The sequence below is a fragment of the Tiliqua scincoides genome, chromosome 5 (assembly GCF_035046505.1).
Source record: "Tiliqua scincoides isolate rTilSci1 chromosome 5, rTilSci1.hap2, whole genome shotgun sequence".
Lineage (NCBI taxonomy): Eukaryota > Metazoa > Chordata > Lepidosauria > Squamata > Scincidae > Tiliqua > Tiliqua scincoides.
In genome coordinates this window covers 102988917-102999695 of record NC_089825.1, presented here as the reverse complement: position 1 = coordinate 102999695, position 10779 = coordinate 102988917, and positions in this window count along the sequence as shown.

Genomic DNA, 10779 nt, shown 5'->3' with positions numbered 1-10779 from the left:
TGGTGTGGTCGCCCAAATCATTATAGGGGGAAGTAGACGGACAGCTCCATTTCCCACATGTAGAACCCGCATGACTTATTTGTTAGGCCCTGTTGCAATCTTAAGTATGCTTAATTAGTTAATAAAGTGACCCTTTGTACCATATGCCCTTGCCTGTGTCTTTATTGGGGGGTGCTGGGTAAAAATGATATTAAGAGGCTAACGCACAAGAGGAACTGGATTAGGAAATATGTAATGATTTATTAGTTATAGTGATGTATGATATCTTGCACCCTCTAATATTGTTTGTATGTATTGTATTGTGTGTTATGTTTTGTGTGTTTGTTATTTTTGTTTTTGGGAAAAAAATTTTTTTTAAAAGGCAGGGAACTAGAAGCATGCAGCAACAGCCCAGGTTTGCATGATTGTAAAGGACTTTGTGCAGCTGGAATGCTATAATTGGAATCTATCTAACTCAGTGTTTCCCAAGCTGTGGGTTGGGACCCACCAGTGGGTCAGGACCTGATTGTTAGTGGGTCAAGAAACTAAAACTGACAAGCTGATAGTTGACAAGGAAACTGTATTGAGCTGTATGAAACGTGAAACTGAGCCACAAGTGAGCATTTACTAATTTGGAATTAATTGGTTTTTCTGTGTAAATATCAAATGCAAACCATTGACTTGATAATTCTGCAACACCACTGAAGGAATAGCTAAAAAATCTTGTACAAGAAGAACAGGATAAGATGATCAAATATTTGAGATCAAAAGATATGGAAGAAGAATGACTTCTGAGTAACAGGTCTCTGTTGGTAAATTTTAATGGAGAGATAAACCCACCAGCTGGGAATGCCGGTGGCGGGAGACTTGTCCGGTTCCCCGCCTGCATGACGTGCTGAGCAGCTCTTGGTAGGGGAGGGGGCAAGCCTGGGGCATGTAGTTAAAAGGCTGGCCCCATGCTTCCCCCAACCTGTTTGTTCCTTGGCAGCAGTGAAAGCCACCCACCCGCCTTTAAGCACAGTCAGAAGTCTAGCTGGTTGCCTTTTGGGGCCGGGTAATAATTTTTAGGCTTTTCCCCTGATTGGCCATGGGGTGAAGCTTTTTTTGACATACCCCTGACTGTCCCCTTGGGGTTCTCGTGGGTCTTTCAGCCAGGTTGGCCGTGTCTGGCAGGTTAGTGCGGGAATGGGAGGAGAAATAGGGAACCGGTGTCTACCTTCATGCAAGCAACAGGCCGAGTTAAGGCCAGTGCTGAGCCCTGAGGCTACCCGGATCAGGGGTAGCCTGGTTTGACCCCAGAATGGAATTGGTATGCTCAGCTTTGTGATTCTTCGGCTCAGGGTGGGCAGAACAATTCAGCAGGCTGGACCCGGTTTCCAGGGGTTGGTGATGAAGAACCTGGGGAGCTCAGGTTCTGAGTCAAGCTGGTTTGCCCAAAGGAGGGCTCAGACAGGAACTGTCTCCTAATAGTTAGGTGTCCGCATAAAGGGGGGGGTGGAGTATAGCCAGGACACATTGCATTGCACCAATCGCTGTGCAGCCTTGTAATGGAATAAATTATGGCCCTGTTTCAACCGAGTCTTTTTTGTCAGGCATGTTTGTGGGGGGATACTTGAGCAAAGCTCCCTGCTTTGGAGCAAAACTCCATTCAGGCTTTGGTTACGAAAAGGGTTTCCTTTATCTTTTGAAATAAATCGAGGTTGTTCATGTTATCCTGTTTCAATCCTTTACAAGAGTCACCCCCCCTTACTGGTTGCAACTGGGGCTGTGTACAGCCTCCTCTGCAGGACTTCTGAGGCCTCTAGAGGGCCTTTAAACATCACGTCCAGTTTTCATGGAGGAGGGCTGAGGGAGATCATAGACAGTAGCAGCTGCGAGGGAGGCATGGGCAGCAGTGCTGCCTCCAGAGGTGTGGTGCCCCAGGTCACTTGCCCCCCCTTGATCCTCCAGGTACGCCAGTGCTACAATGTGTCAGAGAATGTGATTGGGCAGTAAGCCACTCTATTCTCTCCAAATGCATTTGAGCTGAAATGATGAACAGCAGCACACCTGCTAAATGAACTTGGAAGGACACAACAGCACTACGGAAGTCCCCAGTTTCACCTTATGATGCATTTTTGCACCATTAGGAACAAAAAATAGCCCCAAGCTATTGTTCTGACCTTTTGGTTGTGGTTCCTAGTGGTGCAGAAATGCAAAGTTTAGTCCCTTTCCAAACAAAATATGCCAAAGTTCCATTTTCATTACCTCATTAAAATTCAAATGCATTTGGAGAGAATAGAGGGGCTCACTGCCCAATCACACCATTCAATGCACCATTGAGACAAGTGGCATGCAATGAATTGAGGGCTTTTCTGTCACTTTTATCCCTCTGCATCATGCCTCTCCTTTTTAGTTTCTTATTCTTCACATAAAACAAGTACCCCCCCCCCCCCGGCCACCACTGCTGTTCTTCACTTGTTGGCTCACTTCAAGCTCCAGAGTGAAGCTGGTTGCCTTGCAGGGAGTAGAGGTTAGGGTTAGGGTAGAGTGGAAGGGGATCGTTAGTTCTGCTCACACAGGGAGCACTTCTGTTTTGGCGGCCTCAGGGCTCTTCACCAGCAGACATACTGCCCTATATGCAAGCTGTTCCTCAGTGGTGTTTGGGGGAAATAAGGTCACCTTAGGCATGGGGCCTGATTGGGTCCAAACTGCCCAATCAAGTTAAAGCTGGCCATGACTAGCTTAGACAAATTACATGGGCAACATTGTACATTACTGCAAGAGGCAAATGTGGTGACATGAAACAACACATCAGCAAGGTTACTCAATCCTGCTTCCAATAAGCATCTTCCTGGTGTTCAGATCAGATCTTAGAACAATAATATAACATTTGGGGAAAAAGATACAAGTCAATAATCCCAGGGTGGAGGCCAAGATAGCAAACACCTCCACAGCCACTGTGGTTTTCCCCTTGGTGCTGAGATACACTGGGAGAAAGGAGATCCAAACACTGCAAAAGACCAGCATGCTGAAGGTGATGAACTTGGCTTCATTGAAAGCATCTGGCAGCTTTCTGGCAAAAAAAGCTAATGCAAAGCTGATGAAAGCCAGACAGCCCATGTAGCCCAGTACACAGTAAAACATGAGGACAGAACCTTCGTTACATTCCAGTATGATTAGCCCAATCTGTGAGTGCCTGTTGGCATCTGGGAAGGGAGGCGATGCTGACAGCCATGCAAGACAGATGGCTACCTGAATGAAAGAGCAGCACAGAACAATGGAGTTGGCTACTTTTGGGCCTAGCCATTTCCTCATCTTGTTGCCTGGCTTGGTGGCCATAAAGGCCAGGAATACCATGACAGTTTTGGCCAAGACACAAGAAACAGCCACTGAGAAAATGATGCCAAAAGCCTTTTGCCGGAGAAGGCAGGAAACCTTCCCAGGCTTGCCAATGAAGAGCAGGGAAGAAAGGTAGCAAAGGAAGATGGCGCCCAGAAGAACACAGGTGAGGTTCCGGTTGTTGGCCTTGACAATGGGAGTGTTCCAGTGCTTGAGAAAGATTTGCATCACCAGACCTGTGATCACAGCAAAGGCAACAGCGAGGGAGACCAAAGCAATCCCTAAAGGCTCCTGGTAGGAAAGGAAAGATGCCATCTTGGGGATACACTGATTACGGTTCTTGTTTGGATATTGATCTTCTGGGCATGGATCACAGTGACCTGCATCTGAAAAAGGTAAACATTGTGACATTCTGAGTTTACTCTGATTGTGCAGAGTGGCCATCTTTAAAGTACATCAAGAAGGCTGGCACCCAGGAACCAAAGCTTTAACACACCTATGTTTTCTCTCTTTATGCACAGCCCTGATGAGGAGAGATAAAAGCCATCACTTAGGAGAATATTTCCCTTTGATGTGGAATCTTGAGAGACCATTTTCACTGCATAGCATGGCTACAGACTCTGCAAATTGGACTATGAATAGCAAATAAATACAGTGTATCGATGGGGAATAGGATATGGTGCCACCAGTGCCAACAATGACACCAATTATGCCTCTCTCCTGGACGTGATTTGCCCACCCCATAACTGCCCTTCCCTACTCCATTCCATCCCCTCCCTGTCCTTCCGCCATCCTATTCCACCCCCTCACTACAATCCCCAAGCCCCTCCACTGGACTTAACTGGTCCAGCACGCATCTCTGGGGCTGTTGTGCTTTAGTGACAGTGTGTGCCAGTGGAACCACTACCCACCAGCGCAGAGATTCAATAGATGTTGGACATATGCCCTTCTCACCCCCACTTTGGATACTCATGGATTATGGTCTGTCATATATTGAGGTGCTGCATGAACAGGGATCCATAGTCACAAAATGTCACAACAAACACAAATTTGTAATTAGTAGCTGGTAATTGTTGACATTCACTAACCTGTGTGATTAGAAATTGTGGTTTCAGGGCAAGATACACAGTCATAGCAACAAACTTGTTCCCCCTCTCGATCTCTTTTCTTGTGTCCAAGAGGGCAACTCTCAACGCATCTAGAAGGTGGTGGTGTCTAATGATTAAAAAAAGAAATTGGAAGGTATGTAGCACTATGAATACAGGACATTAGAATTTTAAGGCCCCAATTCTATCCAGTTTTCCAGTCGTGACGCAACAGTGCCATCAGGGCACACACTGGGTCCTACGGTGGGAGAGCACTCACAGAGGCCTCCTTAAGGTAAGGGAATGTTTTTTCTCTTATTTCAGGGCTACACTGCGGCGGCATCAGTGCTGGAAAATTGGATAGCATTGGGCCCTAAATCACTGTTAATTGAGATCGCATGAAACGACCAGTCAGAATTGTGAAGGGGTCCCATAGAAAAGAGACCCAAGGGAGACAGGAGAGGAAGAGGAGGGAAGTACATACAGAGAAAGAGGGGCATCCCAATTCTAACTAAATCCCTCCTCACCGATGAAGCCACACCATCTGAGCGCATGCTAAAACCTGTGGAGGGGCAGTCCTGGAGGTCTCCTCCAGATAAGGGAACATTTGTGACTGCTTCCCCACCAAAGGATGCAGTGCACACCCCACTGGTACAATTGTACCACCACTGGAAAATTGGATAGGATTGGGCCCTGAATCTCTTGTTCCATGCAATTAAACACTGTCTGATGGTGAATGCTTCACAGAAAAATATTTCAACATGGATAACATGTCTAGATCCATTGTCCAAATGAACGCAATCTTCATCACTTCCAGCTGGTGTGGTCTCACTTCACTCCCAGTAAGATCTGTCTCCGATCAACCTGTTGAATTTGGGCATAACTGCTCAATGGAGATGGCAGAGAACCAGGAAAGTGAATGAAGGGAAAGTATTTGAAAAAAGTGTGATTATTCATTATGAGTATTTCTTTGGCTTAGTTACACTGTAGAATGGAGAGTATACTCAAGTCAAATATAAATGTGAAATTTTTGGGTGTCAGAAGAACAGATTATGGCTCCCCAGCCCAGATCATATCAAGCTTAGTTCAGAGATCTTTCCTTTATTTGTACCTGCTTTAATCTCTTATTCCATATAATAAAATCCTCTCTGATGATGAATTCTTCACTTGAGAAAGAATTTCCAACTATCAGGGCAATATGACCAGATGCATTGACTGAATGGATGTGGTTGAGGATGTCGTACCCAGCTGACAAATGCCTCTTCTCAAAAAAGATTTCCTGTCCAGCTCCATTATTAAAGTGAATGTTTTTCAGGAAAGAGTGGAGCTGCATTGAAAGAGAGTCAAATAAACCCACTGAAACAGGACAGATAAACTCATAGTAGTCAATCATGTCCCAATCCTATCTCCCACCATTTGCACCAAACCAGCTGCTCGATGGAGACAGACTTTGTATCCTATGGTGGGGTGGTGAAAATGGCACTTTTCTGCGGCAATGAGGTCACCTTTATGCTATACTCCCTACCTCACCTTGCCACACCCCTTGGGTTTGCACCATTTGCACCATTTGCACCAAACCAGCTGCTCGATGGAGACAGACTTTGTATCCTATGGTGGGGTGGTGAAAATGGCACGTTTTCCTTACTTCCTGGTAAGGCCCCATGATCCTGACAGCATCAATCTTTGCCCTGATCCTCACCCAGCCCACCCACCACCACCACAAATCCCCTACAACAACTAGTCAGCGCCAAGGGAGCTAGACCAGCCACTGCTGCATGGCCAGTGCTACTTGGCCCAGTAGTGCATGACAGTGTTGCATTTCACAATGCCATAAAACATACTGTGCTTCTGGAATGCAACTTCCAGCAGTGCAGGTGATGAATGGGACTGGGCACTCAGGGCCAAATCCTATCCAACTTTCCAGCTCTGGTGTTGCCACAATGCAGCCCCATGGATAGGGACCACATGTCCCCATACATTAAGAAGGCCCTAGTGACTGCCCCTCCATCACAGGATGCAGTGCGCACCCCACTGGCACAATTGCACCAGCAGTGAAAAATTGGAGAGGATTGGGCCCTTAGTCTTGTACAATCATTCTGCTATAGTACTTGAGTGAAGGGCATCAGAATAGAGCCCTGGAGAAGCAACATCATGCTAGTGACATGCAGTCAGGCTAGGCAGGGTAGGCAGAGCCTCACCTGACCCAGCAAGTAAAAATACAAAAGAACCCAAGAAGTTAAAAGTCCTTTTTGCCTTTCCCATACTGCTTCTCTCTGCTGCAGCACACAGCCTGTTTTCAGGGAGGACAGGGAAGAGACGGAATGTGTGTTGCCTCCCCTGGCCTGGATCTCACTGCACGTCACAGGAGGTAGGAGGGAAGGGGCAGGAAATGTAGAGGTTTGGAGATGGGAAGAGAGAAGGAAGTGCATAACTGGGAGAATGGATGGAAAGATGGTTACAAGATTACCTGCCAGGGCTGAACATTCTGATTTTGAGATGTACTTTTATGAAGCTTCCCTTTCTCTCGGGACATGTACATGGCATGCAAAGCATTCGCAATTGCGTAGACTGCATTGTAGATGTTGAAGCTCTCGCCTGTCATACCAGTGTCATAAATGATCTCTAGTTTCCCCTCTCTTGTACAGTTTTCTTTTTGGAATTGGGTCTCATTGAGATCATAACAATGGCTTGTGTCAGAAGAATAGACATGGAGAAAATTCATGACTGCTTTATTAGGAGTAAAGTTATGAAGGAAGTCCTTGAAAGCTGGCACTGTATTTTTGCGGAGTGAGAAAGATAAGGCTCCATGGAAAATGTTTTGACTCAATACTCGCCCAGTTGGTAGCGAAACAAAACTCCATTCTGGTGGCACTATCCACACTTTCCGGATGTACTCCTTTGTGTTTTGTTCAAAAATATCTAAGGCAAATGCTATGTAATCCTGAAACCATGATTCCCCATGAAGAATAATCACATTGGCTTTGGTTAATAGAAGCGTTTCCCTTATCTTTTGAAATAAACCTAGGTTATTCATGATATCCTCTTTCAATCCACCATATATATTGACTGTTTCCACGAATGCAACACAAATGCTGTTCTGTTCAAACAAAGTTTGGAGGTCCTGTACAAATCTCTCCTCCGCATCATTTGAAACAAAGCCAACCCACGTCCATCTGAAGTGCAAGAGAAGCTGGACCAGCCCCACAGAATATGTTGTGTCCTTTGGTGCCATTCGGTACAAAGTAGGAAAATCATTTTTATCACTCAGCCCTGTCTCAGATATACCATAAGAGAGCTAGTGGGAAACGTGAGATTGTAAAGAAATTATAAATGACTGAAGTAATGTGACTACCTCTGAATATCTATCAATATTCAGCCAGCGACATCAACATTTTCCATGATATTTTCACTGTGTCAAGTAGCTCTTCGCCTGTACTCAGTTGCTCGTACCCAGTGATGTGCCTGTTTCTGTTTTTTCATACTTAGTGGCTCACAGGAGGGCGTCCTCCCCACAGTTGGCCTCTCACTAGCCCTAAACCTGTCTGTATCCGCTTCTCAGGTCACTCTAGTGGCACTATTCTGGCTGCCAGCATCTGGACTGGTTGGATGCAGTGATTGGCTCTTTGGAATGCGCAGTTATGAAGCCTGGATGTCAGGACACCACTCCGTGGGTGACAGGCCATGTTGGGATTTCCATGGAAGCTGTTGGCCTTACTGGAAAAAGTTGTACTAGCATTCATGGGATTGATCTTGAGATATGACCAACATTGCACCAGCAATGGTGTATAGTCAGTGCAGCATCTGAATAAGACTGGATTGTAAATCACTAGGCTAAACCTGCTTTCTAGATGTGGCTGCCTGCTGCATCTGTTTCAGACAGCCACACCTTCCCTATGCAACAATTTCTGGACACAAATTTGGATTCCACACATATGGTATTTTTTGATTATTTAATTTGTTTGTCCTCTAGTTACAGTGAACATAATTAAACTGAACTGCATTAAAGCAAAGTACTAATGAACATCAGCAACAAAATCACAAACCTGTGGGATCTTGTAGACACTGGTGACTGTGGCCAACTGGCTGGAAGTTTCTTCAGTGAGCCCTCCAATAACAGACAACACATTCTCTTTCCTAATGCATGCATAATTAGTTACACTCCTTTGTTCTGTGAACAAAAGCTTCAAGAGGGTATCATATGTTCTCTGTGAATCATGATAGATGTCACGCATGTTGGATCTCAAGGTGACATTTGGCAAAAGGTTAGGATTCCTATTGATCTCATGAATCGCAAAGATGAAGGACAGGGCTTGCTGAACCGGTTCATGATTTACGCTGCAAGGTGATTTGTACAATGTATGTTATAGCAGAAATACTGTCTGGCAGAGATACTTCTAGCAGAAGCGTACAGGAAGACCTTGATAAAACTGAATACTGGACTTAAATGAATGCAGTTAAATTCAACAGGAACAAGTTCAAGGTTCTGCACTTGGGCAAAAATAACCAGACACAGGTATAAAATAGGAGATACCTGGCTTGGCATCACAACAAGTGAGAGGGATCTTGGAGTTGCAGTGGATCACAAGATGAACTTGAGTCATCAGTGTGATGTGGCTGCAAAAAAGGCAAATGCAATTTTAGCCTGCTTTAGTAGAACTGTAGCTTCCACCTGGGAAGAAGTTGTGGTTCCTCTTTGGTCTGCGTTAGTCAGACATCAAGTGGAGTGCTGTGTCCAGTTCTGGGCACCTCCCTTTAAGAAAGATGCAGCCAAACTGCAGTGCTTTCTCCAAGTAGCATGTTGTTTAACTGTTGATGCACATAACCTAACCTAGCCTGTCAGTTTGGTGGACCACCAAAAATTGGGTTATGACCCACTAGTGGGTCCTGGATCCAAAGTTTGAGAACTGTTGATCTAAGTCCTTGTTGCATCTTCTCCTGCCAATTTCTCCTGCTATTCTTTGTGAGAACTGTAGCAGAAAGTGGCTGTTCATGACTTTCACCCATTCCAAGCGGTTAAAAGTTCACAATTTTTCCAAAGATGGTCAGTGAACAGACAAATACATGTATCCCACCCATTCAATTGCTTTTAATAACTCTGCATCTTCAAGCAACTGATATTACTACTATGAAGCAATTTAGAACTTACCTCACAATCGGGACCGAGTTACGCGGATATTCTGTAAAAGTGTGAATTCTCTTGGAAACTGATATTATAGAGAAGATCCCCCCTATGATAATTTCTGTCAGCATGGTTAAGTCCGGAGTAGCACCAGCCACAACAACAGAAACAGCAACACTAACATGAGCACCACTGAACTCTTACAAGCTACGATCTTCCTGACTACAGTGGCCCTGATTGCAAACACCATCAGTGGAAGTAACACAGTCCTTGATGCTCCCTCATAGAAATAGGTTCTGTGGACCCAGAGTTTCTGCTAAGAAGCTTTTGTCTCTTTGGTGAAGAAAAATTGCCTGAAAATGGCCTTCTCTGTAAAAGAATCCCTACTCTCACCTTTGAGTCGTACGTTTGAGGCAACAGAGTTGTGAGCTCAGAACTTCACCACCTATTGTTATATACTTATTCTTAACTCTGACTTGTTATTCTCCTGAACTGAAGAAAAGAAGAAAAATAAGTCATCAATAGTGATTTTGATCATTATAGAGCATCAATAATTATCCATTTTGATGATTATAGAGCAACCATCTCCTTTGTGGTAACAGATACTCTGGGTCTGTGCAAGGGGGGGGGGATGGACATGTTTACAAGAAGACCAAAAACTGACATTTGTCCTCCCATTTCTAGCTAATTAGGACATTTGCTTCAAACTACTACTGTACTACTGAGAGCAGTAAAAAAAAATATTTGCAAGATGTTAGAAAATTTGCATCTGTCCTCCCTGTTGTAGCTAATTAGGATGTTTGCTTCAAACTGCACTCCTGTGAGCAGATAGACATTCACTGAGTGGGCTGTTCTTAATTTTACTTCAATGGCATATGAGAAGAATTGTGTGGCCCCACAGAGAGAGGCCCTGCTTTCCAGGATGGGAGACACCAAGGAGGAAGACCCAAATGTGGGTGTTAGATGACTCAGTCATTGATGATAATAGCCAGGCTGGACAGTGAACAAGGTTTCCTATTTTGTGTTCGGTTTAGTTCAAGGCATTGCAGAAATCCTTCTAGATCTCTAACCTTACTTCTGGCCTTCCAGATTAGGAGGATCTAGATTAGGAGGACATCTGACATAGGAGGACATCTGAGATTTAATTTCCTCTAGGCCCCAACTGCTTCCAGGCAGTGCCACAGATCTGTGACAGCTCCCTTGTTAACAGGTGGAAAAGAGAGATTGAGCTGGGTGTCATCTGCATATTGGTTGCAGACACCCAATTCCAAATCC